This window comes from Cavia porcellus, unplaced genomic scaffold (assembly GCF_034190915.1).
Source record: "Cavia porcellus strain 051 isolate PalLab524CR breed Dunkin Hartley unplaced genomic scaffold, mCavPor4.1 scaffold_25, whole genome shotgun sequence".
Lineage (NCBI taxonomy): Eukaryota > Metazoa > Chordata > Mammalia > Rodentia > Caviidae > Cavia > Cavia porcellus.
In genome coordinates this window covers 46,437,770-46,459,102 of record NW_026947508.1, presented here as the reverse complement: position 1 = coordinate 46,459,102, position 21,333 = coordinate 46,437,770, and the positions used below count along the sequence as shown (strand labels likewise).

General features: G+C 36.3%; 1 protein-coding gene across 9 annotated transcripts in view; it reads right to left on the bottom strand.

The window, feature by feature from the left end:
- The window catches only part of Zfyve9 (zinc finger FYVE-type containing 9), a 253,330-nt gene that overhangs the window by 151,126 nt on the left and 80,871 nt on the right, over positions 1 to 21,333 (bottom strand). Inside the window, exon 1 of one of the 9 annotated variants that reach the window (XM_063235180.1) lies at positions 13,118 to 13,136. The exons of the other annotated variants lie outside the window; for them this stretch is intronic. The gene's annotated coding sequence lies outside the window, so the exon portion shown is untranslated. Of the gene's footprint in view, positions 1 to 13,117; positions 13,137 to 21,333 lie in introns of those variants that run through there. 9 annotated transcript variants of the gene reach the window in all.

The window sequence follows — 21,333 nt, the reverse complement described above, 5'->3', positions numbered from 1 at the left end:
TCAGGTTATTTTAGTTTATATAGACAAATAAGCTATATAACTTGAAAATTTATTTTTAAAATTGCCTAAGTATACTTCAAAAACATTTCAACAACATGCCATTTCATTTCATTTTGAGAAATACTTAAGTATTTATTTAACAACAGTTTACAACATCATAGAAAAAATATTAATGTATATATAATCACACCAACATACATGTATGTACATTTACAGTGTCCAGAGTACTATAACCAATTCAAATCTCAGGTATCTTCTATAATGTCAATGAGTTTATGTGATTAAAATGCTAAATAAAGAAAATTTACATAATTTTAATACCAACTACACAAGACACAATATATGACCATACCTTGTATAAATATTTTAAGCATCACAAAATAAGTACTACAAAAACTCAAGAACTTGTTTAAATTTATTCTTATTGAAATCCTTAGCTTAAATATATTCACATGGAAGCAGTCTCTAAGCTCCCAAGAAAGATGGTACCCACACTCTTTATAATCTCTCACAATATCCCATTCTTTACAACACTTCTTGCCATCTATAAATATAGACCACCATGATTATTTGATTAATGCCAAGCTCTCCTACCAGGCTGTACACCCAACAAAAGATCATGGCACCATTCATAAGGGATGAAAAGTTGGAAAAATACTAATGTCTATCATTATGACTGAATAAATAAAATATATGATACATTGACATAATGGAACATTGTAAGACAGTAAGATGTAAAAATAAAAATGAAGTATGCATATACTTCATTCACTGTGGACGAACTTTGAAAATAATACAGCATGGGCTGGGGACATAGCCCAGTGACAAAAGTGTGTACCTTGCATATTCAAGGCTCTGGATTCAATACCCAGCAATTTAAAAAAAAATCCACAATATGGCAACTGAAAGCCATATGATTCCATTTATATGAGATATCTAAACTAGGTAAATCAATAGAAACAGAAGTAAATTAATGGCTTCCAAAGGCCAGTGTATTAAAAGCTGATAAGGAAGCATGACTGTTAACCAGAATGGAGTTTCTTTCGGAGGTAATGAAAATGTTCTATAGTTGTGACAGTAATGGTAAAAGTCACAAAACTGTACTTAAAAGGATGAGTTTCATGGTAGGTATATATTTCAATATTTTTTTTCTTTTTGGTACCAGGCATCGAACTCTTGACCTCAAGCATTGCCAGGCAGGTCCTTAAGCCACTGAGCTAAATCCCCAGCCTCGATATGTTTTTCAAAAAGGAAGAAAGCTTAAATATATTTTATGCTAAAAAGCAAGGAAATGCTCCAAGAATAAATATAAACATACGAAAAATAAAAATGAAAAAAAACACCAGTTTAAAAGGGCCCCCATAGGCCAAATCAGGGACAGTTTGAACATCAAAACAAAACACAGACTGAGCATGGTGGCACACACACCTGCAATCCAGCACTAGGCAGCTGAGGTAAGAGGTCTGCTATGAATTTGAAGCCAGCCTAGGCTACATAGTGAGTGTAAGAACAGTCAAAACTACATCGCCATATTCTGTCCTCATATTCAAACATACACGCACAGACACATATAAGCAAGCACCAAATAACGTATTGAATAAAAAAGAGAACTAGAAACCAGGCACAGTAGAACATACCTCTAATCCAAACTATTCAGGAGACTGAGGCAGAAAGATAACACATTGAGACCAACCAGGAAAATTTAGCAAGATCCAGTCCCAAAATAAAATAAAAAGGGCTATGAACGTAGCTTGATGCTCCTTAAATTCAATCCCCAGTACCAGAGAAAAACAAAGTAAAGCAAAACAAACAACCATGAATCATAAGTGAATAGCAAGTGTATTAAGAAAAGATAAAATCTACAGTTTTCAAATTTTTTTTCAAGCTGGGTGTAGTGGCGCACACCTGTAATTTCAGCACTGGGGAGGCTGAGGCAGAAAGATCATTGCACAGCCTAGGCTACAAAGTCAGCTGAAGGCCAGCCTGAACTGCATAACAACACCCTGTTTCAACAAGAAAGGAAGTATGTATTTCCACAAAAATACTAATTACAAAGGGAAAAAAGGGTAACTTCAGAGGAAAACCCTGATAGGTACTACCATGAACAAGTGATCAAAGTGAGCAACATGATGAAAATGCATGCTCTACAATAGTTTGCAACAAAACACTTTATCACTTCTGGGATGTTTCCACCCAAAATACATAACCTGAATCTAGTCACCAGGAAACATTAGACACAACCAAATTAAGGACATTTTAAAAAATAATTGGCCTATAATCTTCACAACCATGGATTACTACAGGTCTGCAGTTGTCAGGAACAAGAATGCACAGCAGAAGATTAGCAAGCAAAGAGCTAGTGAGCAAAACTTAATCGGTATTTAGAGCCACTCCCCATTTCTCACATTCCGGTCAGATCAGCAAAGACATTCTGACAAGAGACTGAATCCTACTGTGAACTATGGTTGTGAGGAATCTTGGTTGCTCAGTCTTTATGAGACTCTAATGTCTGAACTGAGGTAGAGCTGTAGGGATGCAATTATAGAAACGTAATTATTATGTAAAAAAATACATAGCAATAAAAAAGAAACTAAGAACAATGGCTCCCATCCATGTCTTTCATAAAACTAGTCTCAGTGTCAAAAAGGTTAGGGATCACTACTCAAAAGTACCAAGATATCCAAGCATAGTAGCACATGCCTGTAATTCTAGCACTTGAGAGGCTGAGGCAGGAAGACTGCCACAAGTTCAAAGCCAGCCAATAGACATAAAGTGCTATCTCCAGAGCTTAATCGATGTGTTTAAAAGTGAAGTATTTAATGAAATAAAGCAAGATATAAGTAGAATAGTTAGAGAAATGCTAAGCACTGCCCAAGAAAAAACAGATGGTGGAACGGAAGAACAGAAAAAAAGGGGAGAATTGTTTGATGGAGAAAATAGAGAAAACAGAATACGTGAAGCAGATTCAAAGATTACCAGGAAACTAAAAACTATGACAGAAAAAATGACAGAAAAAGAGCTCAGCTGAAATGAGGCAGAGAAGGTTAGATGGTAGGAACAGCTATTTTGGAGAAAACAAGACATCATAATAGCTAGTGCTGATTTAATTTCATCTTGTTTTGAAGTCCCATCAAGCTTTTGTTCTTCTGTCTCCATCAGTCTTAACACGTTGTATCTTACTGGATTTTATTATATGTGATAATATAAACAAAAACTTTTATAGACAAGGAGGTTATACAGAAACCACTGTTCATTTTCTGTTAGCTGATTCTAAATACTCTGTAATACTGTCATTCCCTTGAACAGTTTTACATTGTCTTGATATGTTTGATGCTACAGTATACGAAGTTATACTCAAAGATTCAAGGAAAGAAGACACTATGGTAACTACTTTTATGTCGGGATTATCTTGTGGTGAAACACTATTTTACTTAAATGGTTATGTTTTGACCTGCACTGTTTTGTTGTTATGCCCTCTTTCATCTCAATATCCTTTTTTTATTATTTACTTTTTTATTTTTATCCCTTTAATTAAGGGAAAAATAAATTTTAAAAAATAGCGGGACATATTATAGCAACCCACTTTCATTTCCTATTAACTTGATTTGAAACCCTGTATTACTCTCACCATTTTGTTTTGACTGATTTTCCTCTATTCTGTTTTGCTTGATAGTACCAAGTTCGAAAGTATAGGCAACAACTGTGAAGCAGTAAGATTCATTATGACATCCATTCTGGTTGACTATTATCTTCTTTTGAAGACCTGTAATGTCTCCAATGTTTTGGTTTTATTGGTTTTGTTCTTTATTTGTCTTGTTCAATTTTATTATAACTGATGTTATAGGCAATTCTTTTTAAGATAGCAAGAGGCATTATGGTAACCATTGTTGATCACCTTGTACTATGTTTTTACATTATATATTATGTCCATCCTTTTGATTTGACTGACTCTGTTATATCACATTTGGTTTTACTCTCTTCAAAAAAAAAGTAGTAAGAACTGTGGGAGTAATAAAACCAAAATGTGTAATTGTCATTGTAAAAAAGAGAGGAAAAGAAAGTGCTTTAAAGGATATAACTGCATGTATATTTAAGTGTATAAGATAGATAACCATCTTCCTGAGTTTTGTTGGATCATTGAACAGAACTGTTTGCAGTCTCACTGTTTGAATGTCCACTTTATATGCTTTAATTTTGTAACTTCAACAACTATTTCTAAGATGACAATATGTAATCTATTAACTAGTGATTTCCTACTGTTTATTTTTTCTGAAATTCTGTATAACTTGTACCCTTTTTCTGCTTTTTCTTTTTCTCCTTACATAAAATTTTTTAAAAATTGCTTCACAAGGGGCTGGAGATTTAGTTCAGTGGCATAAGCACCTGCCATCCCTGGTACCGATAAAAAAGAAAATGACCAAAAAAATAAATAAATAAAAGTAAAAAAATTGCTTCATTATTTCCCTCAATTTTCCTTTATGTATTATAGTGTCTTTCACAATGCTTTGCCCAAATCCTTACCTACTGAACACATAAAATATTAAAACCCTATCAGAAGCTTTGTATGTGTGATGAGTCAATTGAGACGCTTCTAACACATAGTGATTGGATAGAAACATAGCTAGATCACTAGAAGACTTCCAAATGTGAGAACATGTATAGGTATTTCTTTCAATTCCACAGAGGCATCATATAATCTGTAGAAGAGTACACTGATCCAGTGCTTTGCAGTCACCTTCTGAAAGAGTAAAGAAAAGGTAAATAGAAGGCCTTATTTGGTACATATTGTACCATATTGTACATATGTACCAAGCACTATCCTATTCACTAGGTTACAATGGCAAATAAGACAACAACCCTTTGGTATAGGATTTCCCTTCTCAGCCCTGCCTTCACTATAGTGCTCAAGTCCTGAGCTCTGTTATGTTTGAGATTTCCAGGTTTTGAAACTCTGGTTTCAATTTCCAAAGAAAAATCTGCAGCTTAGTGAAGACTTGCTAGCAAGACAATCTTGACACTATTTAAGCTAAGACTTGTAGGAGATATAAACCTTGTATCAGGACTCTTTACTTACCTTCTTATAAAATCATCCATCCATTAACCAAAATAAAAGCTTATTAAATATTCACACCTGTACATTTCAAAGAGGAATATAATTACTTATGTATAGTTTCTTCCTGAGGATCTCTTTTGTCTTTTTGCTTCTAGATATCTCCACTGACTGATGAACTGATTGACTGATTGATTGACTGACTGATTGATTTTGAGACAGGGACTCACTATGCAGTTCAGGCTGGCTTTTAAAGCACTACGTTGTCTCTTTAAAATAAAAATTAAAAAAAAAAACACTATGTAGCTCAGGCTAGCCACAAACTTGCAGCAATCCTCATGCCTCATCTGGAATTACAAGTATGCACCACCACACTCATCTTAGATCTATTTTTTATTCTGATGTTTTCAACACATTCTAGGTTTTTTTCCTTATTTGAAGAATTTTAGTCATAGAGGTACTAATTTTACATCACTGATCTAATTGCTATTTTTATGTTCTCTTTTGGATACTTCCACTTTATTTTATGTATATTAATTACAAAGATCATACACTGAGCATCTACTATATACCAAACACTATCCTATTCACTAGGTTACAATGGCAAATAAGACAATGTTTCTGATCTAAAGGGACTCAATAGCTCTTAGGATGAGCAGATTTAAAATACACAATAGTGGAGTATGTACTAACTGATAACATGCACTGGGTGTTATGAAGCCAAAGAGATGATCAACATCAGGCTTTTTCTATAGCTCAAATAACAAAGTTAATTCTCATAAAAAGCAAAAACAAGCCTTCCATAGCTGCAGGAAACTATGTGGAACAGTGCAAGGATCCAAGTTCCTTTTGGCTCTCCACCTTATAATAGTCAAAAGTACCAGTTCTCTAGGAGGATAGATATGATCAGTGGATAAAGACTTCCTGGCCAAAAAAAAAAAAAAAAAAAAAAAAAAAACAACCAACATGTTGATGGAACTAAACAGAATTCCTTAGTTAGCATAGACCAATAACAGCTCAAGGACGATTATCTAGTGTTTTAAAGGCCAGTCTTTAATTAGCACTGCCCTAGAGAATAGTTTTTATTGGTTTCATTTCTTTTCTTTTCCCTGCATTCCTTTCCACTTCCCCCTCCCTACTTCCTTTTCTTTTAAGTAAGTTCCATTTCACAATACCTATTATATACTTTGGTCCTTATTTATACTTTTACAGAGAATGTGATATTTACTTGTGTGATTTATTTCACGTAAAATTATGGTCTCAAAATACATGTTTACCTAGAAATGTCTTAAGTTTATCCTTCTTTATGATTGAGTAGTACACCACTATATTTTAAAAAATTCTTTTTTATCCACTTCTTGGTTGACGGGTATTTGGCCTGTTTCTAAGATTTAGCTATTACAAAACTGTGCCACTAGAAACATGGGTGCACATATATCGCTGTAGTATGATGTTTTTAATTCTTCTGGGAGGATACCAAAAAGGAGTAGCTGGGTCAAATGCAATATCTAATCCTAGATTTTTGAGGAGTCTCCATGCTGATTTCCACAGTGGCTGCACCAGTCTACACTCTCCCTGACAGTGAAATGCTCCTCCCCGCCCCCATTTCTTCATAATAGCTTTCTTTCTGGAGTAAGAAGAAATCTCAACATTTCTAACTCACATCTCTCAGATGAACAATGATGCTGAATATTTTTTCATATATTTATTTGTCATTTGTATTTCCTGCCCCTGAGAAGTGTACATGTATTGCAAATACCCATTTTTGGATTGTGTCTTTTAATTTGGGGGGTACAATTTTTTTTAATTTTTTGTATGTTCTAGGTATTAGTCTCTTGTCTGAGGGCTGACTGGTTAAAAACTTTTTGCTACTCTGTGGGCTGTCTGTTCACTCTATTGGTAATTTCTTTTGTTGCACAATATTTTTTTAGTAGGATGAGAGCCTAGCTGTTTTTAGTAGAATGAGAGCCCAGTATTATTTCCCCTGATTAGGGACTTGTTCATGAAATTTTTTTTTTTTGAGGAGAATAAAACCAAACAAAATAAAACAATACACTCAATCAGAACAAAACAATGAACATGGTACATAACTTTCAAACAAAAATACAAGGAAATCAATAATAGCTACCATAATGCCTATTGTTGTCTTCAAAAGAATTGCCCATACTATGAGGCATAATAAAATCAAACAAAATAGTATATAATAAAACCAATAAAAACAAAACAATGGAAGCAGTACAGGACTTCAAAACAAAATAATAGTAAAACCACAGTTGGTACCATAATGCATCTTGTTATTTTCAAACTAGTTACCTATAGCATCAGATATGATATAATCAAAACCAAATAGAATAAAATCAGTCAAAACAAAACAGTGAAAGCAATACAGGTCTTCCAAACAAGATAATAGGAGATCAATAATGGCTTAATATTTTGTTCTTTGAAACAGCTGTCCATGCCATCAAATATAATAAAATTAGACAAACCAAAACAGAGTGAAAATCAAACAGAATTAATTAAAACAATATGGGTTTCAAATTACAATAGACTAACAATGGCCGTTGCCTTCCCTTTTTACACTTCCACCCCTTTCACTTTCACAGTATGTATTATGCATTTTGGATCCCATTAACTCCTTTAGTTTTTCATACTAGGGAGACAAGGCAATATTCACCCATGTGACTGTGAAGCATTTCAACCATGAGCAGGATCTCAAGTTGCACCCATTTACCTATAAAAGCCTCAACGTTATCTTTCTTTATAGCTAAGGAGCTTTCCACTGTATAAAAGTGCCATGTCTTTCTTATCCACTCTGCAGCTGAAGGGCAAGCTACCCCCACTTTTTTCTGGTTCCCTGTCACAAGAAGCATTGATCTCTCTCCTTTGAGTTTTAGTCTATGAACTCCTTTTCTGGTTAAATGTGTTTCTTGTACAAAGCATATTGATGGACCCTGTCTCCTGATCCACTGTGCCTGGGTTTCTTTTTATTGGTGAACTGAATCCATCTACATTAGTGGTCATGGCAGACATGTGCTGCCTCATCTCTGCCATGCTATTTTTCTGCCATTGGTTGCCTACTCTTCCCCTCTATTCCACTGTCTGCCCCACTCGGTGATCCCCCTCTGTTACTGTTGCTGGAACCATGGTCTTTTTCTTAGCTCTTTCTAGAATGTCCTTCAGTACTTTTAGTAGGGTTGCTTTGGTGGTCATGAATTCCTTCAGTTGTTCTTTGTCATAGAAGTATCTTGTTTCTTCACTAATTTTGAAAGATAGTTTTTCAGGGTACATCAATCTGGGTTGGAAGTTGTTTCCTATCAGGACTTAAAATACTTTACTCCAACCTCTTCTTGACTTGATTTGTGTTGCTAAGTCTGCCGTGATTCTGATTGGTTTTCCTTCATAGATGATGTGTTTCTTTTCTCCAACAACTTTTAATATTCTGTTCTTGTGCTGAATTTCTGGGATGTTGATTATTATATATCTGGATATAGATTTACTTTGGTTATAGCTAGCTGGAGTTCTATATGCCTTGCTTAACTGTATACCAGATCCTTTTCCCATGTTTGGGAAATTTTCTGCTATTACTTCTGTAAATAGCCTTTTTATCTCATTTGTGTTGACCACTGTTTCTTCACTAATACCTGTTTCTCTTTGCATTGTCTTGTAGCCATTAAATTATTTCTTAGTTTCTCATTATTTTTAAAAGATCTTTCCTTTCATGATTGCTGGTTGCAATCCATCTTCAGTCTCTTTCAAGCGGTTTTGCCAGCTTTTGATGGAGTTTTTAATTTCCTGGATAGCTCTTTGAATCTGTTTCATGCACTGTAATTCCTTTCTGTATTGTTCATTCAAGGTTTCCCTATTCTCCTAGGCGCCCCATTTTTTTTTTACCTATGTCTTCTTTAGATATGGTCAGCCATTCTTTTATTATGTTTGTGATTTCTTCTTTTATCTGAGGCATTATTTCTGATACAATTACTTTTACAGGCTCATGAAGTTGTTTCTTTACTTCAGTTGTCATCCTGTCAGTTTTCAGGTGTGTGACTTCCCATGTTCTTCCATGACCTGTTCCACGTGGGCTAGAGACCTGAGATTGCCTTTTGCGCCTTCATCTTGACAGTCTCCTGGGATCCTCCCAACAAGCAGGTTGTGGGGGTCTCAGGCACTTGTCACATTGGCTGCCTATCCACGGTGTAGGGGAATGGGACAGGCACCTGTGTTTTCTCTGACCCCAAGGTTTTCAAGGAGGGAACAGGGTATGGGGTGTTTCTCTGGACTTGTGTAGTTACTGGAGCTTCCCCAATGGCCAGGGGTGCATGGTGGTGGGGCTGCTTCTCTCAGCCTGCATGTCTACACTGGGATGCCCCTGATGATGGCAGGCAGTGGGGTGTGTTCATCTGATTCTCCCAGCAGGTGATGATTGTCAGAAGGAAGCAAGGCTTCCAATGGTGGCCTGCTAGTGGGGTGCATGGGGCTTACCGTGCTGTGTGTCCGTTTTTGGGTTCCTATAGAAAGCAAGCCTTCTACCACAGGCAGCCTGGCAAGCAGAAGTCAATCTGCTGGTTCTCTCTTCCCACCCTGCCTGCCTGCAGGAAGGAGATTCCTGGTGGTATCGGCTGGCAGGCAAGGCAGGTCTGCTGGCTCTCTTGTGCTCAGAGGCTTTCTTCTGGTGAATGTGTTTGGACCATGTGTCAAAGATAAGGTGGCTGAGTGTGTTTGGAGTTGTTTCTGCATCTTCTAATCTGTTCCACTAATTCTCAGGTCCGTTTTTGTTTTGTTTTATTTGGGGATTTTTGCCAATACCATGCTGTTTTTTGTTTTTGTTTGCTTGTTATCACAGTAGCTTTGTATAAATTTCAAGTCTAGGATAGTAACACTTGCTGCCTTGCTTCTGTTGTCTAGGATTTTTTTTTGCTATTCTAGATCTCTGCTGTTTGAAAATGAATACTAGGAATGTGTTCTCCAGTTCTGTGAGGTATGCTAATGGTATTCTGATTGGGACTGCATTGACTTTGTATAAGAATTTTGGGAGTATGGCCATTTTCCCTAGGGAATAGTTCTTTGGCTTATTTCATCAGACTTGGGTAAGAGCTATATCTAGGTTGAGATATAGCAATGGGATGAAAGAGAAAACTATTAAAAACACAGACCTAGAAGAGATAAACCACATTTCTGCTTATATTCGCTTAGTAAGCTTACTCATAGCAACATCAACATGCTAGTATGACTGACAGTACTATACAGGAACTACCATAAAGAATCAACAACTGAGATCTCATCTTATTAAAATGCTTTTGCATAATAAGAGAAACCATCAACAGAGTCAACAGACAACCCATGGAGTGGAAAAAATAATTTTGCCAGCTGTTCCTCAGACAGAAAACTAGTATCTAAGGCCAGAGATTTAGGCCAGTGGCATAAGCACCTGCCTGGCAAGTGCAAGGTCATGAGTTCAACCCCTGGTATCAAAAACAAACAAACAAACAAACAAAACTACTATCTAGAATATGTAAGAAGCACAAAAATAAGTCAGACCCTCCAAACTTAAAAACCCAATCCAAAAATGTGCATTTGAAATGAATAAACATGCTCAGATGAAGAACCTAGAAATCGCAAATGTATGAAAAAAACGCTGAATATGAATGGTTATCTGAGAAATGTAAATTAAAACAATGGTGAGGTTCTATCTCACTCCAGAAACAATGGATATTATGAAGAAATCTACCAATAACAAATGCCAGCAGGGCTGTGGGGAAAAGGGACTTCTTCCCCACTCTTGGTGGAAGTGTAGACTGATGAAACCACTGTGGAACCTATTTCAGAGATTCCTAAAAAAACTAAGATTAGAGGTTGCATTCAACCTAGCTATTCTTCTTCTTGGTATCTTCCTGAAAGAATTAAACATTTCATATCATAATAATATATACACAATCATGTCTATAGCAGCACAATTTGTAATAACTAAACCTTGAAATAGCCCAGAAACCCATCAACTGATGAATGAAGATTTGGATTTTTTATACAATGAAATATTACTCTGATATAAAAAAGGATAAACTTGAGATGTTTCTAGTTAAATGAAAGCAACCTGAGATCATTTTCTTACATGAAATAAATCAGTCACACATGTAAATACTACATTGTTTCTATGGTGTGAGATATTGAAATTGTAAATAAGTACTAAAATGTATAATAGATACTGTGAAACAGGAAGAAAATGTTCAAATGGGAAGGAGAAATAAGGAGGAAAAGGGGAAAGAAAAAAACAATGAGAACAGAAGGAAAAAATGAAAACAAACCTTTTGCAAATAAGTAGAGATATTAGGTTTGAAGGAAGGTTAGGGGAATGGAAAATAAAAGGATCAAGTTATATTATGAACAGATACAAATTCCCTAAAATATGTGATCATTATGTATACCTAAAATGTACAAATAAACTTAACTAATAAAAAATAGAAATTTAGGAGATTAAAAAATATCTATTGAAAGTGTGGGTAGCAAAAGTAACCAGTCTGAAAACACTGTCAGAATTAGCAGACATTTTGCCCCTCGGGAATGTGGCGAGAATTCAGAAGAACACTGAAAAGGAGGGTAGCCCCTCCCAAAGATTTTCCACCCCTGTGATCCAGATGAACCACACCAGAGAGCCCAAAGAACATTCTCTCCCCTTGCTACTGCATGACTGAGGTGAACCACGTGGGAAGACCTAGAGATCAGAGGGAACACCAGCTACACAGAAAGGTCCCAACAAGGGCACACAAGATAGAAAGGGAAGACTAGCAGCATGAAAAGTTTGGAGCAGCAATAACAATACAAGCCAACAGGTGACTGAGATCTCTGTGGGACCAACGAGCAACTGGGGAAGAACCCCAGAACTCGGTAAATCAGACTCTTTCTCTCAATTTAATTTACACGTTCTTATTTTTTAATGGGTTTTTTCTTTGTTTCTCTTCCTAGTCTTCTTCTTCTTCCTTTTTTCTTTTATTTTCCTCTCCTAAATAGCTGGAGAGAACTCCAGCCTCAGAAAATTAATTCCATTCCTCAAAGACAAGGACCAAGTTCAGATAATTCTTCAAATACTTTTCATTCTTTCTTTTCTATCTCATTATCTAGTTTCCCAAACCTTGTGTGATCATCATTTGTTCAACCTTGCCAGTTATCTTTGTTTTACATGCTGTCTTCACTGAATTTCCCCACCACAGGGTAAACCACAGGGTAAAACCACTCTACCAGACGAAAACACTTTGCATACAAACTCCTAATTTACCTTCAGTTCTAACACGTATCCACAGTCTCTTGCTCTTATGGACTAACATACAAAATCACACTTTGTGCATTTCTAAATTGTGCTGGATGCTTCTGTTACTGCTAATTTTACTACTTTAGCTAGGATGTTGTATCTGTTGTAATCAGCATTTCTCTCTTCTGTAACAATCCCAGAAAGCTCTGTGTCAATAACCTCACCATGGGCCTACTCTAAAGGACAAGAGACTGAGCCAAACGGATACTAACATCCTGCCCTTAATTAAATGGAAAGGTAGGACCTTGTGACAGAAATAAATCAATAATCTTCTACATACAGAAAGACATCTCTGAAGAACAGACTTTTCCTAGAAATGCCTTGATACTAGTGATATAGCTAGTCACTACAAAAATAAGGATCATCATAGAAAACAAAATGAAATTTTTTTGAAAGAGAATGACAAAAAAAAGAAACAAAATGCAATCTCAGAACTCCAACTCACTCAGACCAAGTTTAGAAGACAACAACACAAAAGATTTTGGAAGATGCACACCTGAAATCTCTGAAATGATAGCAACCAAAGTAAAGAAATGAATCAATGAGGCTATACAGGAAATTAGATTAGAAATAATTTCTCATAACAAAAAAGAAACACCAACATTTATAAAGGAAATGCTCAGAAAATCCAGAGCATAGATTAAAAAAAAAGATGATAAGAGGATGAAATCATAAATTACCAATATAGGAAAGAAATAAAATGCATGAAACAGATTCAAACAGATATCTAAGAAATTAAAATTTCTATTGAAAGTTGGCCAACCCACCTTCAAGTTCTGAAAGTCTGTCTTCAGTTCAAACTTGAAGGTGGGATCATGGCTAGTGATCATAAAAGAAAAGGTCTCTTGAAAATATCAAAAAAGCAGGAAATGACAATTCAACGGCTGAAAGACAAGGCAAAGAAAAATAATACATGAATAATTAGTATAAATGAAAAAGCAGCAGTCAAAACAAATGACATAAAAAACAATTTGTTAAAATAATGTCAGAAAATTTCCCAAGCATGGGAAAAGAATATGACAGTCAGATAACTCAGGTATACACAACTCCAGTTTGTCATAACCAAAATAAATTTATAACCAGACAAATATTAACCAAGATCTTAAAAATTCAGCACAAGAACAGAATATTAAAATCTTCTACAGAAAAGAAACAGAGCACCTATAAAGGAAAACCCATCAGAATCACAGCAACTCAACACAAACCCTCAAGTCAACAAGAGGTTGGAGTGAAGTATTTCAAGTCCTGAAAGAAAACAACTTCTGACCCAGACTGATGTACCCTGAAAAACTATCTTTCAAAATTAATGTAGAAACAAGATATTTCCATGACAAAGAACAACTGAAGAAATTCACGACCACTAAACCAACACTATGAAGGGTATTAAAAGATATTCTGCACAGACATAAAATGACCACGATTCTAAAAACAACAGAAAGAAACCACCAAGTGGAGCAAACAATCAAACAGATAGCAAAAGCAGAGAAGCAAAAGCAACAAAATAGCATGACAAGGACAAGCATAACATATATGTTATAAAAATCAATGTAAATGGCCTCAATTCATCAATCCAAAAAAAAAAAGTAGGCTAGCAGCATGGAACAAAAAACAAGGTCCAACAATATGCTACATAAAAGAAACACATTTAACTCAAAAAAATTAATAGACTAAAAATCAAATAATGGAAAACAATACTTCATGAAACAGAACCCAGAAAAAAATCAGTATAGAAACTCAACTTCAAAACAAGAATGATCTAAAGAGATAAAGAAAGTTACTACATACTTGTTATGGGAAAACTTCAAGAAGAAGAGATAACCATAAATATATATAGACCAAATATGGGAACATACAACTATATAAGATAAATATTAATAGACCCATAAAAGCAAACAAGGACTAACACAATTGTAATGTGGAAACTTAATACTCCATTGCCACAAAAAGACATATCAACTAGACAAAAAAAATCAGCAAATAAAAAAAAATCAGCAAATAACAGATCTGAACCAAACCTGTGAACAAATGGATTTAGTAGACATTAACAGTGTTTCATACACCAACATCGGAATATACATTCTTCTCAGCTGCAAATGGAATGTTTTCTAAAATAGACCATACAACATGCTTAAGTAAATGCAAAGGAATTCAAATTATCTCATGCACATTATCTGACCATAGTACAATAAAATTCAAAGTTAATGACAAAAGAAATACAAAAACTTCATAAACACATGAAAATTAAGTAATACCTTGAACACAATGATTCACAGAAGAACATAAAGAAGAAATTAAAAAATATATATAATCAAATGAAAATGCAAATACAACTTACTGGAATCCATGGGACACAATGAGAACAGTTCTAAGAGATAAATTTATAGTGGTGAATTTTCTCATCAGAAAAACAGAATGAGCACAAATTAACAATCTAATGTTATACCTCAAGCTTCTAGAAAAAGAAGGGCAAGTCAAGCTTGAAGCCCATACAAGGGAGGAAATTATAAAGATTAGAGCAGAAATTAATGCAACTGAAACTAAGAAAACAATACAAAAAATTACTGAATTGAAGAATTGGACCTTCCAAAGAATAAATAAAATTGATAAAACCCCAGCCAATCTTAATAAAGGAAATAAAAAACGTCAAATCCATGTAATAAGGAATGAAAAGAGTGAAATCACTGAGCCAGGTGTGGTGGCTCATGCCTGTAATCCCAGCACTTGGGAGGTTGAGGTGGGAGGATCGTTCTGAGTCCAAGACCAGCCTGGGCCAAAGTGAGCTCAAGGCCAGCCTCAACTGCATAGGGAGACCCCGTCTCAAAAAAGAGAAGAAAAAAAAAAAAAAAAGAGTGACAGACCCAGTGGAAATTCAGATCATCAATACCTACTTCAAAAATCTTTACTTGCAGGGGTTGAAACACACAGAAGAAATGGACAGATTCCTAGAAACAAATGAACAAATAAACTACCAAAGTTGAGTCAAGAAGATATAAAACTTCTGAATAACCCAGTATCAGTTAATAAAATTGAAAACATAATCTAAAAAAAAAAAAAAAACCGCAACAAAGAAAAGTCCAGGTCCTGATGGATTAACTGCTGAATTTTACAAGAAATTTAGAGAAGATTTAATGCCAATACTCCTCAAGCTCTTTAATGAAATCAAAAGGAAGTAATTCTCACTTATTCCTGGAGGCAAGTATTATTCTGATACCAAAACTGGAGAAAGACCCAGACAAAAAAGAAAACCTTCCTAATGAACATACATAAATATAGATGAACATAGATGCAAAAATCATCAGTAAAATACCAGCATAAAAAATGCAGCAAGACATCAAGAAGGTTATATATCATGACCAAGTGGTATGCACTCCAGGAATGTAGGAGTGACTAAACACATGCAAATCAATAAATGTAATACATCAACAGAGCCAACAACAAAAATCACATGATCATCTCAATAGATACAGAAAAAGCTTTTGCTAAAATCCAGCATTCATTAACAATAAAAATGCTACAGAGACTTGGAATAGATGGTTTTTGCCTCCATCTGATAAAAGCCATCTATGACAAATTGACAGTCAACATTATACTAAATGAACAAAAATTGAAAGCCTTCAATCTAAAATCAGGAACATGACAAGGATGTACACTATCGCCACTCCTATTCAATATAGTTTTAGAAACATTAGCCATAACAATTACACAAGAGAGAGAAGCAAAAGAAATAAGAAGGAAATTATTTATGGATGACATCATATCATTCATGGATGACATGATACGCTACATAGAAGACCCCAAAAACTCCAACCAAAAGACTTCTAGAATTAATAATCAAATTCAGTAGCAGTTAGATACAGTTAACACTTAAATATCAATAGCATTCCTGTAAATAAAAAACAAACTCACTAAGAGAAATTAGAGAAACCACACCCTTCACAATAGCATCCAAAAAAATGAAATATTCAGGAATAAATCTAACAAAGGAAACAAAAGATCTATATAATGAAAATTATAGCACTCTGAAAAACGAGATAAAAAATGATATTAGAAAATGGAAAGATAGCCCTTCCTCTTCCATAGACAGGAAATACCAACACTGTGAAAATGGCCATATACCAAAAAACTGTTATACAGATGTAATTCAATCTCAATCAAAATATCATTATCATAATTCACAGATCTACAGAAAACAATCCTAAAATTTATTTGGAAATGGAAGAGACCTCAAATAGCAAAGGCAATCCTGGGCAACAAAGGCAAGGCAGGAAGCATCATAATCTCTGACATGTAATTATGCTCCAAAGCTACTGTGATAAAATCAGCATGATAGGTGGCAGCCTGTGGCCCTTCCAGTGGGAGAACCACCAGCAGCTCCTGAGATCCGTGCCATGTTGGAACTTAGGACACTGGAAAGCCAAGCACACACCTCCCCTCCCTGGTAAGCGGTGGTGGTGTGGCAGACTGCAGCTCTTCCAGAGGGAGAACCAGCAGCAGCTCCTGAGAGCCACATCATGTTGGTTTCTTTTGGTGCATTGAAAAGATCAGTTGATGTTTATACTGGTTGATTAATTTTAAATGTCTATATCTTCTAATCTGAGCAATTACTTCAAAGACAATAATATACAATATATTAACTATTCTTAATACATTATCATCCTGTTTTGTAATTCTGTATCATTGCTTTTATTTTTATTTCTCCCTAAAAACAAAAAAAGAACTAGCAGACAGCCTTGTTCTTCATAACTAACAAAAGACACCTTAAAAATAAGAAAACATGGCAAATGGATCCAACAGATGCTAGATGATCCAAGGAAGACTAATCTACAACTGTCTTAGTTACTTTTTACTATAGTTAAGACAAAATGCCTGACGCCCAAAGTTAGGGAAGGAAAGGTTTATTTCTTAAAGTTCTTGGAGTTTTTAGTCCATATTCAGTTGGCTCCAAGGCAGGGTGGCATGGTGGAGCTGCCACTCATGGCTGGCTGCAAACAGCAAGGAGCAAACCAGCAAGAAAGAAACATCCCTTCTTCCCACTGATACATCTTTTCCTGGTTCCACCCCTGGGCGGTGAAACACTCACACCACCAATCTGAGCTCTAGAAAATGAACCAATCACAAACACTAGATTTGGTCACATCTATGATTGCATGAGGCTTGAAGGTGGGGCCACAGGAACACAAACCACAATGACTAATTTGAAATAGTGAGAAAAATCACAAGACAGTACACATGACATTTAAAAAACCATGTTTCCTAAAATAATAGCAGAAAACTTTCCAAATAAGGGCAAGGAATATACAAATAACTGAGACATACAGAACCCCAAGTAGCAAAAATAAGTAAAAAATAAAAAAACCTCTCTGATGTACCAGAACCCAAAAGAAACCAGACCAGACATTCTGCCACCAAACTGAAGCTTTAGACGCGCAGGGGGGGTGGGGGTGGGGCCTTTCTTGAGGACTAGGCCAGCCACCATTTGGCTGGGGGAAAGGGTTTTTAAGGGTTGTTGGGGGGGGGGGTGCCTCCGTGGATGAGCCAGGTGCAAGCAGCAGATTGTGGTAAGAGTCTGTCATAGGGTACATTTCTAGACAAAGACTTTTGTGGTTAGAACAGTTAGTTCTAGAAAGCTTCTTTTCTTACAGCCCAAGTGTAAAGAGGTTGACCACCTGAGAAGTTACTTTTTTTGCAACCCAAGCATAAACAGGATCCAGGGATAGGCCGACCCTTCACTCTCCATGACATAATATAGTCAAAATCTTAGAAGTCCAATACAATAACACAATCTTAAAAGCTGTTAAAGGAAAGTAACAAATGACTTTAAAAAGTCAACCATTAGAGTGACAGCAGACTTCTCATACAAATTTTGAAAGCTAGGAAAGCTTGGAACAAAGTGTTTCAAACCCTAACAAAAAACTTTTGGGGACTTCCGGGAGAACATGGCGGACAGATAACAGCAACTACCGGAGGCTCTCTGAAAGACTCGGCTCAGAAGCCAGGAATGGTGCAGACTAAGGAGACATAAGCAGGTAGAGATATGCTCTGCTGACTCAGGAACGAACTGGGCTGAGAGAAACCAACTTGGAATGCAGTCCTGGTGCTAAAACATGAACAGAAAAGCCTCGGTGTGGATGCTGGACCCCGCGCCATTGTAAGCCGCCATTTGGGTTTCCCGCTGCGCAGCGGCTGGCTGCCTCTACAGTGGCTCGGCAAGGAGAGAGACGCGCAGAAGCTCTGAGAACGGCAATCTGTGAACGGCAGGGAGGCGTGCACTGACTTGTGGTGAGGTGAGTGAGAGAAACTGACACTCTACCACAGTTTGACTCCAGCGGAGGACTTTCTGGGCCCAAGCAGTCCTGCGGGAGCAGGGCGCGGTGGCGACTCCAGCCACACATCCCCCTCTCGGGCGGGATTGGTGAAAAGTGCCTGGCCTGCGTGACACTGCTGGCGGACTCGGTAGGCTAGCCCAACCCAGATCCCAGAGCCTGACGGTGGCCGGGAGGGGAGACGCGTAGGCTGCCTGGTCCGTAACTCCCTGGTGCGCAGTGGTGAGCGGGAACACCTAACTGGCGCAATTCGATCAGGCTGTGGCTGACTGGGAGAGAAGCTGGGCCTCTTATATAAGCTTGCATATATAAGGAACAGAGAAGAAGAGGCAGCATGGGAAGAGGCAGCAACAAGAAAGGCTCCTCGGCCCCCAATTCTGAGAAACAGGCAATAGCAGACACCACACCAATACACATAAGGCACCATATAGAGAGCCTCATAGACCAATTCAGGAATGAAGTTATCAACGACCTGAAGCTAGAAGTATGCGGAATAGTTAGAGAAATGCTAAGTACCACCCAAGAAAAAACAGGTGGTGGAATGGAAGAACAGAAAAAAAGGGGAGAATTGTTTGATGGAGAAAACAGAGAAAGCATAGAATACGTGAAGCAGGTTCAAAGGGACTACCAAGATACTAAGAAGTCTATAGAAGAGTGGCATAACAGCTTGAAAGAAACTAAGGACAGACTATCTGAACTGGAGGGCAGACTTGTAATATGGGAGAATGAAATGAAAATCTTCTTAAAAATAACAAAGAAACAAACAGCAATAATACAAAGACAAGAAGATGATAAGAGGATCCATAACTTAAGGATTAAGAACATAAAAGAAGAAGTAGGGACACAAACAAGTGAACTACAAAAGCTACTCACAGAAATAATCCAGGAGAATTTTCCTAATTTAGCAAAAGGTAAAGATACTCAGATGTATGAGGCATACAGGACCCCAGCTACCTACAACCCAAACAGAGCAACACCCAGGCATATAATAATAAAAATTCCAGAAATTCAATACAAGAACAGAATATTAAAAGCTGTCAGAGACAAGAAACAGACCACTTACAAGGGAACACCCATCAGAATTACAGCAGATTTCTCTGCACAAACCATCAAATCACGAAGAGCGTGGGGGGAAATAATTCAAGCTTTGAAAGATAATAATCTCCAGCCAAGATTGAGATATCCTGCACAACTGTCCCTGGAAATTGATGGAAAAACAAGGTGCTTCCAGGATAAAGAGGAACTGGGGGAATTTGCAACCACCAATTCAACTCTACAGAGAGTATTGCAGGATATTCTAAAAAAAGAAAAATACAAAGAATCCAGAAATAATGGCAGAGAGGCCACAACGAATGGAGCAGAGAACAAAATGAAGAAGACAAACTGACAGCTACTGACAGAAAAAGGGCTCAACAGAAATGAGGCAGAGAAGATTGGATGATAGGAACAGCTATTTTGGAGAAAATGACATCTTAATAGGTAATACTGATTTAGTACCATCTTGTTTTGAAGTCTCATCTAGCTTTTGTCCTTCTGTCTCCAATGGTCTAAATAGGCTGTATCTTATTGGATTTTATTATGTACGATAGTATAAGCAAAAACCTTTTAAAGACAAGGAGATTATACAGAAACCATTGTTCATTTTCTGTTAGTCGATTCTAAATACTCTGTAATGCTGTCATTCTCTTAAATGGTTTTACATTGTTTTGATATACTTAATGCTACAGTATACGAAGTTGTACTCAAGGATTTCAAAGAAAGAGACAATATGGTAACTACTTTTAGGTTAGGATTATCTGGTGGTAAAACACTATTCTGCTTAAATGGTTATGTTTGGATCTGCGCTGTTTCGTTGTTATGCCCTCTTTTATCTCAATCTCCACTCCATTATTTACTTTTTTTATCTTTATCCTTTTAATTAAAGGAAAAAAAATAGCAGGATATATTATAGTAACCCACTTTGACTTTTCATTACCTTGATTTAAAGCCCTGTATTACTCTCACCATCTGGTTTTTAACTGATGTTCCCCTATTCTGTTTTGCTGGATAGTCTCAGGTTCGAAAGTTTAGGCATCAGCTGTAAAGATAAGGAGATTCATTATGACGCCCATTCTTGTTGACTTTTATCTACTTTTGAAGACCTACAATGTCTCCAATGTTTTAGTTTTGTCGGTTTTATTCTTTACTGTTTTGTTCAATTGTATTATAACTAACGATATAGGCAATTCTATTAGAGATAGCGGGAGGTATTATGGTAACCATTGTTGATCACCTTATATTATGTTTTTACATTATCTATTATGTCCACCCTTTTGACTTGACCGATTCTGTTCTGTTATGTCACATTTGGTTTTACTCTCTTCCAAAAAAGTAATAAGAGCCATGGGAGCAACGAAACCCAAAATGTGTAATAATCATGGTACAAAAGAGAGGAAAAGAAAGTGCTCCAAACTATATAACTGCATGTATATTTAAGTGTATAAGATAGAAAATGATATCACAGAGTTTTATTGGATCAATGAACAGAACTGTTTGCAGTATCATTGATGGAATGTCCACTTTACAAGCTTTAATTTTGTGACTTGAACAATTATTTCTAAGATGACAATATGTAATCCATTAACTAGTGATTTCCTACTGTTCATTTTTTTTCTGTAAAT